Source organism: Cyanistes caeruleus, chromosome 11 (genome assembly GCF_971803275.1).
Source record: "Cyanistes caeruleus chromosome 11, bCyaCae1.hap1.1, whole genome shotgun sequence".
Lineage (NCBI taxonomy): Eukaryota > Metazoa > Chordata > Aves > Passeriformes > Paridae > Cyanistes > Cyanistes caeruleus.
This window is the reverse complement of record NC_141711.1, coordinates 3,463,166-3,480,734: the sequence shown is the minus strand read 5'-3', so window position 1 is coordinate 3,480,734 and position 17,569 is coordinate 3,463,166. Positions and strand designations below refer to the sequence as shown.

At 44.8% G+C, this 17,569-nt stretch overlaps 1 long non-coding RNA gene across 2 annotated transcripts in view; it reads left to right on the top strand.

Annotated features, from left to right (window-relative positions):
- The window catches only part of LOC111934949 (uncharacterized), a 33,736-nt gene extending 28,080 nt beyond the window's left edge, over positions 1–5,656 (top strand). Inside the window, exons 3-5 of one of the 2 annotated variants that reach the window (XR_015275184.1) lie at positions 564–639; positions 1,203–1,259; positions 4,244–5,656. This is a non-coding gene — a long non-coding RNA (uncharacterized LOC111934949). The remainder of the gene's footprint in view (positions 1–563; positions 640–1,202; positions 1,260–4,243) is intronic. The other variant, XR_015275183.1, reaches the window with a different exon arrangement.
- The last annotated feature ends 11,913 nt before the right edge of the window (positions 5,657–17,569 follow it).

Below are 17,569 nucleotides of genomic sequence, written 5' to 3'. Positions count from 1 at the left end.
TATATTTTATATATATATTTTAATATATATATTAAAAAGTATAATAAGGTATCTAATAACTATATATAATTAACAATAATTATATATAAATCTTTAACTTTATATCTATTTATATGTATTTTCTCTAACTTTACTTATATATAATGATTATATGTATAATTAACAATTAGTAATAATATATATAATTAATCTTTGGTTGCAGAAATACATTGAAATATGCTGGTGCCTCTGTTACAACCAGTGTCACCAGTCAAGTCCCTGAGCTCTTGCTGTGCCTGCAAATGCCCAAGTGCCTGTTCATGCAGCCACTGTCAAAGGTTGCAGGGCTGACTCTCAGTAGATTTTGTTTCAAATTCTCCCTCTTTGCTATAAAATGGAGCTGTAGGAGTTGTCCTTGCAATTTCCTGGAAATGCTCCTGCAGCAGACTGCTCCTGCTGAGCCCAGGCTGCAGGAGTGAAAGTCAAGCAGGTGGTGAGCATGCCAGGACATGGAGGATTTATGCAAAAGATGGATTATGTATTTCATTGAAATTTTAAGCTCTTCCTTCCTTCTCTCCTTTCAGAAGCTGGAAAGATCAGATGGATCCTAAAACTAAGATCTTGACGTGTACAGCTGAAAATCTCTGCTTCAGATCACTGGTGTGCTTTTTGTTGTGTTTATACAAAGGACTTTGTTAAAACCAGAAATTCAGCTTTAGGAGCTGCTGAGGAGGAAATGTGTTCTTTGTAAAACAAATAAGTGTGTACAGAGGTTTGTTTGTTAAAGACAGTGTTTTAGGATGCAATTAGAGCACAGCAATTGAGGAGGAGTAACCCAAGCATTTTCCAAAATCTGATAGAGCTTGAGTTGTGCAGAATGAAAGAGCTCTTCTGCATGCTGGTACTCTGTGACTGGAAGAAGCTGCACAGGTTAATGCTTTTTGAGACCCTTCTGAGTTTGCCACTGCTGGCTGAGTTAATTTAGGCCTTGGTTATCAAAGTAGCTCACAGTGCTGACCTGACTGCTCCTGCTGAAGCTGGAGGGGGTTAGAGTGAGGCCAAAGCCAGGTGGTTTCTGGAAACTGCTGGACTCTGGGTGCCTCTATCCAGCCTGGGAAAGGGAAACTCTGCTCTGTGAGAGGCAGGAAACTTGGGATTTTTTGGGTAAAGTATTAGAGAACAGCATTGCTGAAAAGTGATGGTAGGTTCTCTCTTTTCTACAGGAAATATTCCCACTTATTCCAGTGCTGGTGTGCATTGCTGCTCCCAGGACAATTTTTGTGAGTTATTTTAATTGACTCTGGGAGCAGGGGAGTAAATGTTACCAGGTCTTTTGATTTGTTTACTTGCTGAAAGAAAGGCAGACAGAAATTGTGGAAAAGCTGGGCTTTATCCCAGGTGTTGCCTCTTCCAAGCCCCAAAAAGATGTAAATAACCAGCCTGGGAGTATAGAATGAAACTCTGGGCAGCAATCTTGCAGTTCTGTGGGGTTTGTGAGTGGTTTGTGGCGAGGAATCAGGCAGCCAATGCATTATGAGGTTTCTTTGTTGCTGCAAAGGGAGAGAAAAAGTGAACCTGCTGATCAGTGAGGGTGAGAGATGCTGGAACTCTGCCTGGAGGTGTCAAGGATGGAGCAGAAGGGTCATCCCATGGGACCTGTGGCTTGGGCCACATCCAAACAGGCTCAGTGAGACAAACATAGTTTGTCAAAAGTGTGGCTGGGGTTCTTGTACCCAAATCTTAACTTAATTTGGGGTTGGCAATGGTGTCCCAGCAAGAGGGTTTCACTTGGGATCACTAGGAAAGGCTCAGATTGCTTTGGGGGCATCTTGCTGCAGAGTAAGCTAAAAATTTTGTCTGTTAACAACATTGCTGGAGAGAATCACAGAAAGCAGAATTTTACATATTCAAAGCAGTGTGTTTGTTTCAATTTTCAGGCATTTCTGCTGCCATTTTTATAAAGATATACTAATAAATTTTTGGAATTAATCAATATTTCCTTGCAGGTGTACTTGTGTAGAAAGGGAGTGTGAGAGCTAGAAGGAAAGCAAAATTACTTCAGGATCCCATGTATCCTCCCCTTCTGAGCCCCCTTTATTTTTCCATTTCCTTTGGGTTGGAAGATGCCTCTTATCTATTGTGGAACGAGGAGAAAGAAATTATCACCTCCAAAAATAATCAGCCAGTGCCTGGTCAGGATGACCCTGTCACTTCTTGTTGATATCATTCCTGAAAAGCCAAAGCAGTGGGAGCCAGGCTGTCCCTGGCAGATGGGTTTGGCTGTGGCACCCAGCTGAATCCTGGCCTTTCCTGACCCTCCTGCCCAGCAGGCACAGGAGCCACTGCCAGGGCAGGGATTTCTCCAGCACAGGCAGCTGGAGGGTTCTTGGCTCTCCTTTGGCAGCTGGAGGGTTCTTGGCTCTCCTTTGGCAGCTGAGATGCCCCAGGGAGGGTTTACAGGGCTGCTCCAGGGTGGTGCTGGCCCCAGAGCTTTGCTTTGCTTTCTGGTTTAAATAGGCTTTGGTGCTGTAGCTGTGCTCTGTGCCTCGTGGCATTATTGCAATGAAATATCTGTCAGCATTTCCAGGAGAAGGTGTTAATTTCAGGCACTTAAAACTCAGCAATAAAAGTTGCTTCGAGCAGGAACGCAAAGTACAAGTGCTTAGCAGTGGTGTTAATATTTATGCCCAGTCTTTCAGAACAGCAGTTTAACAATTTAAGAGATTTCAGCTGAGCTCTCCTCTCTGCACTTCAGAAGGTGGATTTCCTCACTGGCCATATGGGCTCCAGGTGTGTTTTACACTGAGGATGACAATTTGCCTGCAGGGGACACTCATTCCCGAGGCAGCTAAGCATCCAAAATTATTGGTGCCAGCAGCAGTAACCAAAAATTGGGTGTTAAAACTCCTCACAGCTTCCAGCACCACAGGATCTCCCCTTGTGGCTGAGTGAGGATCCTTTGGGAAAAGAATCCAAAGCCACCAACACATGCTGCATGGAATAAATCCCTTGCTATTCCTTTTTTTAACTCCTTTGAGAGTTTGGCTGAGACTTCGAACACATTTGCTTTCTTTGGGAGTTTGCCAAAGGTTTCTGTACTTATTCTTTAGTTTGCATCACATTCTCCAAGTTGTAATGCTGATTGGGTGTCTTTTTATGTCAAAGCTGTAGTTTTTATACTTTAAAAGAAGAAAGTCTATTTTTTTTTTATCTCTTGCCATTTTGGAGCAAATGGCAGCAGTCAATCTCTGAGACTGAGTTTGCTGAGCAGAACCTCAGCTGTTCTCCAGCACAGCTCTCGAGGTTTAACCCAGCAGAGAAGCTCTGTTGGAGATGCCTTCTCCATCCAAGAGTTTTACAAGCATAAGGGATCTTCCCAACTTGGCCATTATTTCCATATAACAGCAGCAGCTCCTGAATTCCAAACACAGCAAGATTTGGGTGAGGGGATGTTCAGTTACTTCTCACAGCAGCACTATGGTCACAGCTGAGACTGATGCAGAGAAAGCTCCTAAGTGGTGTCACTGTCCCATTCCCAGCCAGAATTCCAGAACCAGGGATGCTCTGGAAGGTTTCCTTTGGAGCTGCCTGGGCACTAACACTGGCTCAGAGCCCCTGCTCTTGGTGACCTGCTTTGCCTGGACCATCTGGGTGTGTCTTGGCTCTGATTTTCCATCGCAGCTTCCAGCTTTGCAGAGGAACACTTGGGATAACCTCAGAACACGCAGGAATGTGGGTTTGTAGTCCCATGTCCTGTGTTAGAGAACTCCTGTGGGTGTTTTCTGGTGTTGGTGGCATCACTTGTACAAAGACCTGTGGGGTGTTTGGGATTTTTGGAGCTTGCTCTTACAGCTACATGACCTCTACCAAAACTGGGGCTGGAAAAATATCCTGCAAGCCTGTCTCTTCCAATATTTTCCTGAACTGCTTGGCACACTCCTTTCTCTTTACCCTTTCCATGCAGTAAATCTTGCTCTTGCTGGCAGGCCTGGTAATTGCCTTATGTAGAATGAAAGTCTTCCATTCTCTTTGTTTTTATAGTATGCAGCCTTCCCCAATGAAGTTTAAAAGGACAGAAAAATTCATGGTGTTTGCAATAAGAGCATGTTTTATGCTTCCCTGCTGCTGCAGCAGAGACAATACTGCCCTGATATGGAGATGTCAGGGGCACAGGCCTGTATCTGAGGCAGTAAATGTTTCTTTTATTTCTTATTCCCCTTTTTTCTGGTTGCTATTAATTTTAAACTTTTCTTGGCATTTGCAGCAATAAAAAGGATAAAATCTTGAGGCTTTGTTTTCCTGCTCCTGAACCAAGACTTAAAAGAGACTCAAATGGGACTTGGGCTTATTCTGCTTTCAGAGACAGCTGGGAACTCTTACAAATGCATGTGAGCCCTGGAACACCACTGCCTTGGGGCTGAAGGCATTATCTGCTCCTGATCAACTCCACACAGAACACGTGCAGTGGGGATGAATGGAGACAAATGTCTAAGACCATCATATAAAGAATTAAAATCTATCTTCCAAGCTCTTGTGACTGTGGCCAACTGTGGTGCTGAAGCTGCTTTTGTGGGTTTTAACTGCACCCTGATGTGCAGCAGCTGCAGGATGTGCTCCAGGCTGTGACCTGAAGGTGCAGAGGGCTCTGCTGTGCCTTCTGCTCTCCAGACCATTCTCACCCTCTGTGTTCAGGAGATGGGGGGCACTGTGATAATTCTCTCAAAACTTGTCCTGACTGTGGCAGATCAGCCTCAGAGCACCCAGGGGAAGCAATGACAGGCTTGCTGCTCTTGTCTACATCAGGGCTTTGAAAGCTTTGTGAGCTCAGACTAAGGAGTAGGTGGGGTTTGGCAGTGCTGTGCAGGGCTGGAAGATAAACTCAGCTGTAGGTACCTGCCAGCTGAATTTCCACATAATCACTGGAATTTCCATAACCACTGGGGCACTGACAGGAGGGTTTAGCTGTGTTATTTGGGTCCTAGGCTGGAACAGGTATTGTCATGTTAATGGCAGGCAAGTTCTGCCCTGGCTCACGGTCTGAACAGCCAAGAAATAACAGCTCCTTGCTTGACCCAGTCTGCTGATGGAACTGGGCTTGCTGGAGCAGGAAGGGCTGTGCTCAGTCTTGGTGGGGATGTGAGAGGCTCTGAGAACCCTGCACTGCTCAGGGCTTGCCATGTGAGCCCACTCTGACCTGCACTGGGGGCACGCTGATAAATGCTGACACTGCCCTCAGGAGTGTGACCAGTTTGGTGTTAATCCCACACCACTCTGTCAAGTTCAGCCCTGTTAATAAATGTTTTATAATTATATAACAGGTAATATATATATCTGTTATATGATTATATGTAATATGATTATATATAGTTCTGTAGTCTTGATGAATGTGAGCAGCTTGGGCTAGTGGAAGGTTCTCTGCTCATGATGAGATGATCTTGAAGGTCCCTTCCAGCCCAAACCATCTTGTGATTTTACTGCCAAAGTTTTCAGGGGACCTTTAACCAAGATGCTGCTCCATTATGTCACAGGAAGGAAGATTCCTTCAGAGCATTCCTCTTTCTGAAGTGAGGCTTCCATTATGTTCTGTGTAAATAAGCATGGAAGTGCTCATCCTTTTTTTCTGATATTACAACAAAGGGGATTTATATGTGAAATAAATCTTTGTAAATCTTTGCAAGAGTGCCTGAATTATTTATGGGGGTTTTAGTTTGGTTTGCATGCCGTATTGCTCTCTTGTGTTAAACACTTTATTCACCACCCAGCTTTTCACATTAATCACTGCAGGATGTGCTCAGTTATCCCTGCTCAAGAGCCATCTATTACATTCCAGTGGCCACAGCCAAATGGTCTAATTTTTCTGTTGGTTGTTCTATCCAATGGTTCATAAACTCATGGCTGTTATTACAGTAGCAGAGATGTTTTGCTGTATCACATTGATGCATTTGTTGTTTTCATGATTTTGTCACTTTCTTCTCTCCTTTTGTGGAAGAAATCATGATTGAAATGGGGTCTTGTTCACTGAGCTGTGTTCAGCAAGTCCCATCCTGAATTTCTTTGTCTCTTTATGTGTAAATAGGCCCCTGGTATTTCAGCTTAGGCTGTTTTCCAAACCAGGTGATGACTGCTTTTTTGGGAGCATGTCCAAAACCTTACAGACATTGCAACCTTTCCTCATTTTCATTGGGAAAAAGCAATAACCTTGACACATTCACATCTTTTATGGTGTTATTGGCACAGAGTGGGAGATGGATGCAGGTGACCTCAGCTGCCTGGGATGGGCTGCTTTAGAATTGGCCCCGGTCCCTAAATGTGACCTCTGTTGCTGTCATTGAACTGTTCAGTGTCTGTGCAGCTCTTTCTGAGTCTGTAAATGCCTTGTCTGACATTTAGCTGAGTCTTTCTGTGGGTTTCTCAGTGCTGTGGCATCTCCCCTTGCTTCATCACAAACAATAACTGGTGCATTAATTTGTATGTGCACACACATCAGGGCTTTCTTGTGCTTGTGGATATGAATGTGAACTCCTAGAGACGATGAACAGGATGAAGATGTGCAGCCAATGAGGTTTTGGTGTTGTACTTTCCTCACACACAGCTGACAATGCCTTTGAGGCTCTTTTGATCATTCCTTGGGATGCTGAATTCCTCATCTTTGTGAGTCTGAGCTATGGGACCTTAAGGGTAGTGCAGCCTTGTCCTGGTGCCTCTCCTCACCTGCCACACACAGCTCATGTCACATCAGGGCCCTCTCAGCAGTGTAGGGCCTGTCTGATAGCCACAAACACAAATCAAACACAACTTTGGTGGGAATAGCCAAAATGATGCATTAAAAATACATGAGCACAGATGGCTGTAGAGTAAGGAAGTCACAGCTGTTTGCTCTCTTATGATTCTTAGGAGCATGTTTTTAGCTAAGGTGCCTGAACCACCTAAAAACAAGGGAGGGAGGGGGAGGCCAGGAAACCTCCTGCCTTTGGGAGAAAAGCACAACAGGAGCCTTGTTCTGCTGTAATTCATGGGGGTGTTGCTCTAATCCGTAAAGCACAACCATGTGTTCACATCCCAAAGGGGCATAATTATTTCATGATAACAGCTCTCCCCAGAGTGGCCTTACTGATATTTTAAAAAGCAATTATTGTGGAGAAAACCTATATTTTTAGTGCTGACAGTTTTAAGAATATTGAACAGTAGTTGCAGCTGAGATAGAGATTCACAGAGATTAATGCAGCTCTTCAGACTTTCCTCTTCCCAAACCAGAGAGCCAAGGGGAGAGAAAGAATTCTTTACATAAACAGCTGTAAAAGTAAAGAACTTTTAGCACCCTCATGCAAACGCCAGCTGTTGTCAGGTCCCAAGAGAAATTGTTCAGATTTTTCTTTTAACAGGCCAAACTGTGGAGTTCTTTGATGCAAATCTCTGCACTGGTGCTCGCTCAGGTTTTCCAGGTGCTCTGGGAGGGCAGAGAGCAGAGTGTGAGTGACATTTGCTTTGTGAGGGAGGGGTGGTGCTGAAACCTGCATGTTGTGGGAGGTGAGGCTGTCACTTTCTAAACAGTCCAGAAATAATTGCAGAGTTGGAATCTGGCTTTGTTCATCCCCCTCTGCAGATACCCATCCTCAGGTGATCACAGTGCCTTACACAGAAATGGTTCAGCTCTCCTTGTGATGCTGCAGGAGAGCTTTACTTTAACAGCCTTTCAAAAGCACGTTTCAGAGCTCAGAATTCACTTTTTTTTAAAGGTTCCAGTGGAAGAAGGTGTTTGCACATTTCCTGGGGTTGTTCTGTGTTAATTCCTCAGTGATTCCTCTCCCCAGAGGCAGCAGTGCCCATAAGAGCTGTGTGAGTGAGGGGGAATCTCTTTGCCTGGGCACTCTCCACATCTTCTCTCTCCCAAGGAAGTTTGGATATAAAAGCACACAGTGAGTTTGCCTGGCTGGAATCTCTCTAAAGGACTTCTGAAGCCTGGATGTCTTTCACCACTCAGTTCCCCTTCTCTTCTGGGGGAGGTGGAACACAGGGTGGTGCAGCAATTGTTTTTGTTTGTTTTTAATAACAAGCTTTAAGGCAATAACAGGCAGGCACTGTCAGCCTGATGTATTCTGCTTTGATTTCAGGCATTACACAAGGGACCTGACTATTTTCACATCTCCCCCTAGAGCTCTTTAGCAACAACAGCAGCAATAATAACATCCAGGTTATTAAAAAAAGGGAAGAAAGGAGAAAGCATCAGCCAGTTCCCTTAAGGAGCAGCACAAAGCTGTGGTGAAGGTGCACAGGACTGGGTATCTTTGCTCCCAGGGTGAGAATAGTGCACATAAATAACAATTTCCAGCACTTTGAGCATTTCTGATGTTCAGGAAAAATAGCCTTCCTTTCAGGGAAGGAAAAATATGAGTCTTTTCACAGGAAACGTTGTCTTTTCAACCTTTGCCTGTGTAGGAAAATGAAATAAATTTTTTTAATCTCTTTGGAACAAGCATTGAGAGAACTTATGGGATTGCAGTGAGGCAGGCTATGCCTGGTGTGTTTCCTGGGGAAGAGCAGTGAGTGATGTTATGGGGGCTTTGCCTCACCTGAAGTGAGAGGCTTGGGGCCTGGAGCGAGGGAATGGCAATAGAGGGAAGAGCTGATGCTTTTTTAATGGTGGAAGGGTCAGTGCTGGCAGGAGGATTGATGAATGAGCTGTGTGTAACACTCAGGCTGTGCCAGGCCTGGATTTTAGGAGCACAGGGTCTGTCCCAGGAAATGGCACAGATTCACCTCTGCACTGGGTCAGCCTCAGACTTGCCATCTTCCACAGCTTCAATTAAGTCTTTCCTTTCTCCCTCTCTTTCCTTTCTCCCTCTCTCTCTCTCTCTCTCTCTTTCTTTTTTTAATTTAAAATGATTAAAAAGAGAACCTCTAGGCTCTTTTGTGCCGGAACTCTCGAGAGGATGCACTTCTGGATTTCCTGTGTGCTGATCAGGTGTGTTGGATGCCAAAGAGAGGAGGTTATGAGAGGAGCTGAGGAGAGAGGGGGAGCAGTGCTGGAGGGGAGAATTGTGCAAATGTTTGGTATGAACATTTCATCAGAGCAGGAACAGCAGAAATGAAACTTCTTTATCAGGTTGGAGGAGGCTGGTAGCATTGCAGAAATGTTCAGAGCCTGTGACCTTATTTTTTCCATTCAGAACCATCTGTGGGGATAAACAGAATTCCCATCCAGGTGGGAAAACAATACCCTGGATGGAGCCAGGTGCAGAGACATTGTCTTCTAGGTTGTGGCAGACATGGAAGATTCTTCCATGATTTGAGCCATAATCTGCATCCCTGATGCCATTATGGGCAGAAGATTTCTTTTGCGTCAGTAATCATCAGGATTAATTACATCAATCACAAAGTATTTGCATTGGTTTGGCTGGGCTGACCGTCCTGAAAATCTTTTGAGGCAATAGTTGCTGAAGAGTTAAAAGAAATCCTGTTTTGCAGTGAAGGGTGGTTATGGCTGCCCTGTCAGCTGAGAGTTATGCTAATGGAGAGGGCCCAAGAACAAATGTGAAATGTGCACATTAGTGAGCACACTCCTTGTTAATTAGTGCTTGAACATGTGCATTATGCTGTGATTCAAAGGCCCTGGAAGATGGCTCTGACTGCATTTCCACTGCGAGGCATTTTGCCTTCTATGAAAATGTTTCAGGAATGCAGGTTCACCTAAAATAGCCAATTTTTCAGACTGAGAGAAGCAAAAAAGAATTCTCTTTGTTTCTTTCTTGGTTTAACCTTCTCCTTGTTCTTCAAAACACAGCGTTAATCAATGACAACAGAAACTGCTACTCTTAGGGCTGTCAATGTTTATAGCTTTGGGTTTAATGGCAAGGACATAAATATATACTTTTCATTACATTTTTGCTGTTATTTGCTCATCATCCACAGTGTCTGATATTATCATAACTCTTTGGTTGAAGCTATTAAAGTTATGGTTTGCAGCTCACGCTGGCATGAAGCAGAGAGAGCCATAAAAGAAAAAAAAAACCCTCATAGACTGAGATCAGCTATTAGGAAGAACTGGTCATTTTCTCCCTGGTCGTGTAACAGCAGCTCTAGTCTTGGTAGATGATTTTTCTTCTCTCTTCTTCCTCCCTCTCTTCTTCCTCCCTCTCTCCCTCCCTCTGTTTGCCACTGCTGGTGCAGGTTTGGTTTGGGATGGGCCAGCACAGAAAGTCTGTTCCTGTGCTGAGCCAGGGCATCACTGGGAGCAGGAATTAGAGTAGGGAGGACTCGAGGCTCTGCTTGCAGCTCCATGTGCTGGGATAAACATCCCCTGGCTCAAGTGTTTAGGAGGTCAGTGGAAGTTTTCTCCAATGGAAAATCTTTGCAGAGAAGCTTTTTCCTTCTCTGTGTTTGGTTTTGCCTGGCAAATTCCCCCAGTGGGGCCCTGCCCTTGAGCTCCTCATCTGCACTGGGAGGCCTCGTTCCTGTCAATACTTTGGCATCTTTCCAAGTGAGTGGGTAGGAAGACAATGAACTGATGGAACCAACTCATCCCTTAAGGATGGCCAATAAGCAAATAAAGCCTTGGTTGAGACTTGTCAGTATAGGAATGATGGAGATGGTGACTTCATGGCTATAAATCATTCATCTTCTGGTAGAGGATGTCTGGCTTCCTTCAGTTTGAAGTAACCAGCAGCATTCCAGTTGAAATTCTGATCTGGTTTGAGCTTTGCTGATTCTTGTAGTGTTGCCAGGTCCTGAAAGGCATAGTGGGAAAGGTCCTTGTTCACAGAGGCCTGATCGAAACCCCACTGCCTCTGGCGAGTTTTGAACAAACTTCTGATGCCTCCCAAGCATTCCATACTCTGTAGTGGTTTAAATTTCTGTTTACATGCCGTATTTCAAAATATAAATTTACAAAGAGTACCAATGCTCTTTCATATCTCCCCCTTCAGAACCAGTCAGCTGTTGGCAGAGACTTGCTTTTGCTGGGTTTTCCCAGCTTTCTGCAAATAATCCAGGCTAATCCTTAAATAGCATAATTCTGTGTCAGAGAATTTTAGGATTTATTTCAGCCTCCAATATTCCATGTGACTACCAAATAAAATAAAACATCCTTCAAAGAAAGTCTTCATACAAATCTAATTGTATTTCCCTCCAAAGCAGCAGCAGCAGCACGTTTTAGCAGCTTCAGAACAAGTCTGATTTCTATTTCCAGTGAAATGTAATTCTTTGTGAGCTGCTAAAAGCTTGTGGTAACTCAGAGAGGAACCAGGAGTGATTGCATTTCCCACCTCCCTTTCTATGTGCATTTGCTGCTTCCTCACCTGAAGCAGCACCTTAAGACTCTCTCTGACTGTGGGGTCCTTTTGTATTTGTCCCATTTGTATTTGTCACCAGGGTGTGATGACTCAATCCTGGCACAAACCCTGAATCCATGACAGGCAGAGTTTTCTCTCTACCCACGCCCTTCAGGAGATGCTTCTGGAACCAGCTACAGAGGAGTGCCCAGCCCTCATGAGTTAGTTCTGGCAAATAATAGTTGGAGAATGAGAGAGGTCTGTGTGAGTGAGGGCTTTGTGTCAGTGTGTAAAGAAGCATTTTTTTGCTCCTGTGTGTGCAGGGAGGAGCAATCAGTGAGCAGAGCTGATGGCACAGCTGCTGTACTCAGTGCTGGTGTTTTCCCAGCTGCTCACCCCCTGTCCTGCCTGGATCCCCCTCCACAGCTCAGCACAATCTGCCAGTCCTGAGGATTTGTCCCTCTGGGTGAGACCTCCCACAGGACAAACTCCAGGCTGGCCTGAGACAAGGGAGGTTCACAACCCGAAATCCAGGGTCTGTGAGAGCCCTGCAGTTACTGTTTCTCACTCCCTTCTCACCATCAGCACTCATGTCTATTCCCCTTTAGCCTACATTGTGGGGTAGCTCATGGGGCATGGATTGCTTTGGAAAATCCTTCCACCTCTGCAGAGAGGCACTGGGTGCTTCTCCCTGGGAACAGAGCGTTCCCTTTTACTTGCCACAATCATTTATGACCGAAGGCCTCAGGAACACGAGCTCTGCCTGATGTCTGTCTCCTATGAGAATGGCCTTAGCTTACACAGAAAAGTGCTGCCTATGTCTGTGAGTGCTGCTGGAGTGAAAATTTATAATTTGATGCAAATAAGTTTTTTTAAAAAAAAGTAGTACTTTTTCAGATGAGTGATATGCTTGGTCTCTGAGCTTGTTGCTCTGTCCTCCTGTTATTTTAACAAATGGTTGTTGTCACCTGAACCGATCAGCTAGGAAAGAGAGAGAGGGGAAGGGATGTTTGAGGGGTTTCTGGCAGGGTTTCAGGGGAATATTCTGAGTTCTTTGCTGGTGTGGCACATGGGAAGCCCCAGCCAGAAGCAGGTCCTCTCCTCCACCTCTGGAGAAGATGAAAACCTGAACTGCATTGTTAAGGCACCCTTGCTGCCTCAGATGTTGGTGATGACTTGAGGTTTAGGGCTGTGCTGGGAATACGCAATCTCTTTGGCAGGCACTTGTTATTTAGCAGAATTACTGCATTTTGGGCTCGTGTGCCCCTGCTGATGGCACTAATCTCCATGTTAGGAGACAAAGTACCAGCTGTGCCTGGACCTATTTGTACTACTTTAGCCACATGGATGTTCACCCATTTAATCTGGAAATATTTCTCCACGCTCATCAACAGCCACACGCAGGCAAATGAAATTGCCACATTTATTCTGACTTAGTTTTGGAAACGACAGATGCTGCATTACTGTAGAACAGGGTGAGAGGGTTTGCTAGCTTTGGTTTTGTTCCTGACTTGTGAGTGTTTGATATATGAGCTATTAATGCTGATTGAGTGAAGCTACTTTTCTTCAAGGCTTGGCTCCTTCTCTCAGAGCATCAAGCAAAGCTTCCACTGCAGGACTGGTGTCATTTATGCTCAGATAAAGGACTTAGAAACTGCCCTGGAACTCAGGAAGGAGAAGAGTTGGCACAAGGACTTGCAAACACAGGCAGATGTGTTATGTGGTAGTTATTACTTTTTCTTAATAATGTGAGTTTTCCCCCAGCCTGAATAATTCAAAGGATGCTGCTGTGCACGTGCCCAAAGGGGCATAACCTTCTGCATCCTCTGGGCATGTGGGGTGTGTGCTGCACCCAGTGCAGGGATTTTAAGGGGCAAATACAAAACCACCTGCCCAGTCTGGTGCATCAAGTGTGAGCCTGGTACAGCTGCTTCTCTTCTCACACCTGACCTGACCACTTCTAGGGCTGTGCTACATCCTTTTTTGCAGGGTAGGGTTAGAGCCTTGTTCCCATTCCTGTGCTTGTGAACCAGCTGTGCCTGGGTCACCAGTGGGGACAGGGACCTGGGACCAAGGGGCTCTGTCCATACAGGCACTGCCCTGTCCCACATGCCAAGGGCCACCTGACTAAAACCTGAGCTTCTGCCAGTGTTTAGGAAAGCTGGCATTGAGGAGGCTTAAGTGAAAAGCCCTGCAAGAGCAGGACAAGAAGGACATGCTGGAGTGCCTGGCAGAAAATGCTTGTGGAGGAGAGAGCCTGTGTTGAAACTGTTAAAAAAACCCTTTTAGTGTCTGGTTCATTGTCCCTTTGGGATTTGCCCTGAAGCTGCATCCTGCAGCACCTTGTTTGTTTATTTTGTGTTAAGCAATCCTTCCTAATGTGTTTGAGTGGTGAATGGGGCCAGAGGATCTCCAGAGGTCCCTCCCAGCCTCAATTACTCTGTAATGCAGATGTGCATTCTACAAAGTCTACAAAGACTCCTGGAAAGAATAAATGAATCAGAACCTCTCAGCCTCACTGGAAAACACTGACACAGGAGAAAGAAAGCTCTGTGGCTGCAGGTATAGAAAGGGTCAGTCTTTCCTCACTAGAGACAGTTTGGGATGGAAATACTGAAAAAGGCTCATCAGTTCATTACCAAGCAATCATGTAGTGCTTGAGTTCAGTTTGTGAGTTCAGATGCAGCAGAGCAGAGAGGTGTTTCTGGAATAGCTTTGTAAGCTTGCTTTTGTGTTTTATTACATTTTGTTTTTTGTTATATTGCTGGATCTTATGGTGTAAACAAGTTGTGTTTCTTGTGGAAATTATTTGGATGTGACCTTATTGCTTTTATTTGGGCTGATCCCTCGAGCCCTAAGGAATATAAATGTTGGGTGCTTACTCTGAACTTGATAAACCTTGGGTGCCTTCAATTTTCAGCCTTTTGATTTAGTTTTATTAAATAGTTATAGCTGGATTTGCCTTTTGGGGAGCCTTTGTTTATGGCATTCAAAGCTAACAAAGCCCAGCTAAGCTGGAGGATGGATTATGGAAAATCAAAGCTAGCTCTCCGAGTCGGGACAATGGAGCCTCGCCATGACACCTGGGAGGCCCACACTCCAATATGATAAAGTATTTTGTTTGAGAGAAGGTCACCAAAAGTTCACTTTTACACAGAAGTTCTTATTCTCGGCTAATGGGGCTCCCCGTAGCATGGTCCTGCAGTTGCTTCACATAAAAAGGATGGATTGTCAAAGAAATTACCTTTAAAGCTCCTCCCTGGCAAACTGATTTGAAAGGACAGCCCAAGTGTTGTGTCCTGGCCAGAGGAGCAGTCCCTGGCCCAGCCACACAAGCTGTGGTGCCTCTTTGCACTTGTGCAGGTCAGGATTTGTCAGCAGCTCCAGCCCAGCCTTTGTTGCTGGGCCTTTCTTTAGCCTTGTGCTTTATAACAGAACCTCCTGGCTTCCAGAGCAAGCATTTAATCTGTTCATGCTGTGGAAATGAAGACATTTTCAGTCCTTTGGGGATATTACGTGCTTCTCATATCGTGTATGAGATGGACCAACTCCTTTTTTGGTCCTGAAGAACAAAACACAAAATCAAAACGCATAACAGAGGCAGACTTGGCACTTGTTCTGTGTGTTATGTATGTGATTTCCTGCACATGTAATTGATCCCCAGTCATAGCTGGGCCCACACCCAACTCTGGAAGACTGTGGGGATTATTCTTTCTGATCCCCTTCTGGCTTAGCTGGCTCAGTTTTCCCAGAAGGGGGAGAGAGATGTGAGCAGGGTGCAGGAAATGTGACCTAAAGCCAGCATCATCTGCTGGGAGAATTAGGAATGGGCTGTTTGGGCTTGCTTTAACTTGATTAGTCTTAGAGGTGATTGAAGAAGATTTTGGAGAAATGTAGTTATCTTTTTGAAATTACTTTGATTTTGCATAGAAGGGAGAAATAATATCAGCCCAGATGTTTATTTGGGCACTGGCTCCGCTGATTTGGCTCCACTGATTTTATTTTTTTTTTTTATATGCTATTGGCATTATACTTTTGTAAATTAAAACCCTAATTGGAGCATTGTTGCCAAGTCATTATTAATTGATTTGATTAAATCTCCTCTAAGAAACATTCTGTGTCAGAAGATGACAGTTTTTCATAGGAAACTGGTAGAACCTTGTTCTCATTTTGATGAGTAAAAAGCATTGCAATTATGCACTGAGATCCATGATGCTGATGTGCAAATTTAAGTAAAAGAAAGCAGGTAAAGTTTTAATTCCCAGCATCCAAAACAGGCAGATTGACTCCAGTAGAACAGACATCAGGCTTTTAAATTAAATCCGGGTTTTGTTCTCTACCAAATTCTCAGAGTAGGCAATTGCATTTGTTATGCTGTAGAAATGAGGATGTTTCTGGGTATTTCAGGATTCCAGCAAGAAGCTTTAGACCCAAGAACACATAGCAATGCTTGCTGACTGTGAGCCTACTACAGTCAGTCCTGTAGCAGCTGCACAATTCATTTTTCAGCATGAGCTGGGACACAGAACCCCGTGAGCTTCTGGAGGAGGGCACAGGTTGGGGTGGCAGTGTTTTATTTTAGCAGGGCTGCAGGATGGGTTTTTTAAAGCAGTGACCATTAGAAGGTCTGTGGGAGGTGTGGTGAGCAGCAGGAAATGCAGTAGTGCTGTGATGGCTTGTCCCTTCACATACCTCACTGGCACAGTGCAGGGTAATTAACTGTGTAAGTTAATAGAGTGCTTTAAATCCCCTGGGACTGCTTGGAGTCGTTCAGCTCACATAAGTGGGCTTTGTGGCAGGCCTGTGCATTAAAGCCCTCATGCTTCAGCATGAAATCAGCCCCTTTAGATGTGACCCCTTATATTTTATAATGTTAAATACATAGCACTGTCTCCACCACCCTCAGCTCCTCCAGTCGCCAGTCCTGTGTTCCTGACATGATCTGGTGGTGAGATCTCCCCACAGAAACCCCTGAAGCTGCTGCTTTGTGCCATGACAGACACCTGGAGAAAAGGGAGGATAATTCTGCACTTTTGCACTCAAGCAGGGAGCACATCTCCACACAAACCTCGCGTGGCTGAGGTGCTGAACTCGTGCAGAAACCTCCACTCTCCCAGCTGAACTCTGGCTGGCAGCTCACAGAGCTGTTCTGGTGAAACCCCAAGCAGAATCTTTGCTATTTTCTCACATCAAACAATTCACATTCAACAAAAGCAAGGGCCTTGGGATGGAGGTGCAGCATCTGCTGTGTCAGTCTCTGTCTCACTTTTGGTTTTTGAGTTTTCTGATTAGTTTATGTTCCAATAAATCCTTAATACAAAAACTGCTTTAAAACAATTGAAAATAAAACAAAGAGAGGAATTTAAATTGCTTATGGCTTGCTTTGTATGGCTTCCAGGCATTTGAGCAATTTTGCTAACAAGTATCCGGTAACCTATTTCCAAAGGCCACTAGCAGATAATTATATTTGGTTAATTTACATACTTTCAGTTTATAATCCTAATTAGTTCTCCAACCAGTAGTCCCTAGGCAATATGTAGTCTTACCTCATTTTATTTGCCATCCCTACTGTGCAAGATCTCTTAATTTACAAAAAAATGCTGTTAGGTTTGGTTCAGGGCTTTCCCATTTCAGTGCACATCTAAACCGGGCGATTCCATGCCGCTTTAAACCCTATTTGCAAATAAGTATTTTACATTTTTATAGATTTTTTACATCTGGGAGACAGTGTGCAATTCAGGGAAGCTGACCCCAGTTTGACACAGAGCCTGTTTGCATTGCAGAGAGGCAGGCAAATTCTGCACCAGCCTGTACCCAGGGTGTCCCCTGGTCACCTCTGCTGGGATGGAGCTGCCCAGGGATGGGGACCGAGGTGTTGCCATGGCAGGAGCAGGGACAAGGAGCAGCAGGAATGTGCAAGGGCTGTGGGACAATCTCCAGGAGCTGCACACACGGATTCTGGTTGAACCTCTCAGCTTGGCAATTCCATGTTCCCTCCTTGTGTATTTAGCATCTCTCCCTGCATACTTATTTATCCTGGGATGACTTTTGCTTGAGATTACGCTTGATTAGGCTGAGGAGGCAGCTGGATATGAAGTTTTATACTCCCAGGTTTAAAAGAACTTCAAAAACCACTTGGAATGAACGTCCCCAGTGGAATCCCAGCACATCCCCCAGTGCTGATCCCTGCAGGACTCTGAGTATCTGAAGCTGTGTCCACCAGGACCAACCCACCACGCTGCCCCACAGGAGTGGCCCTGGTGGAGGGTGCTGGGTTTTGGGAACAACCTGTGGTAACCCAGGGGACAAAACCTCTGCTGCAG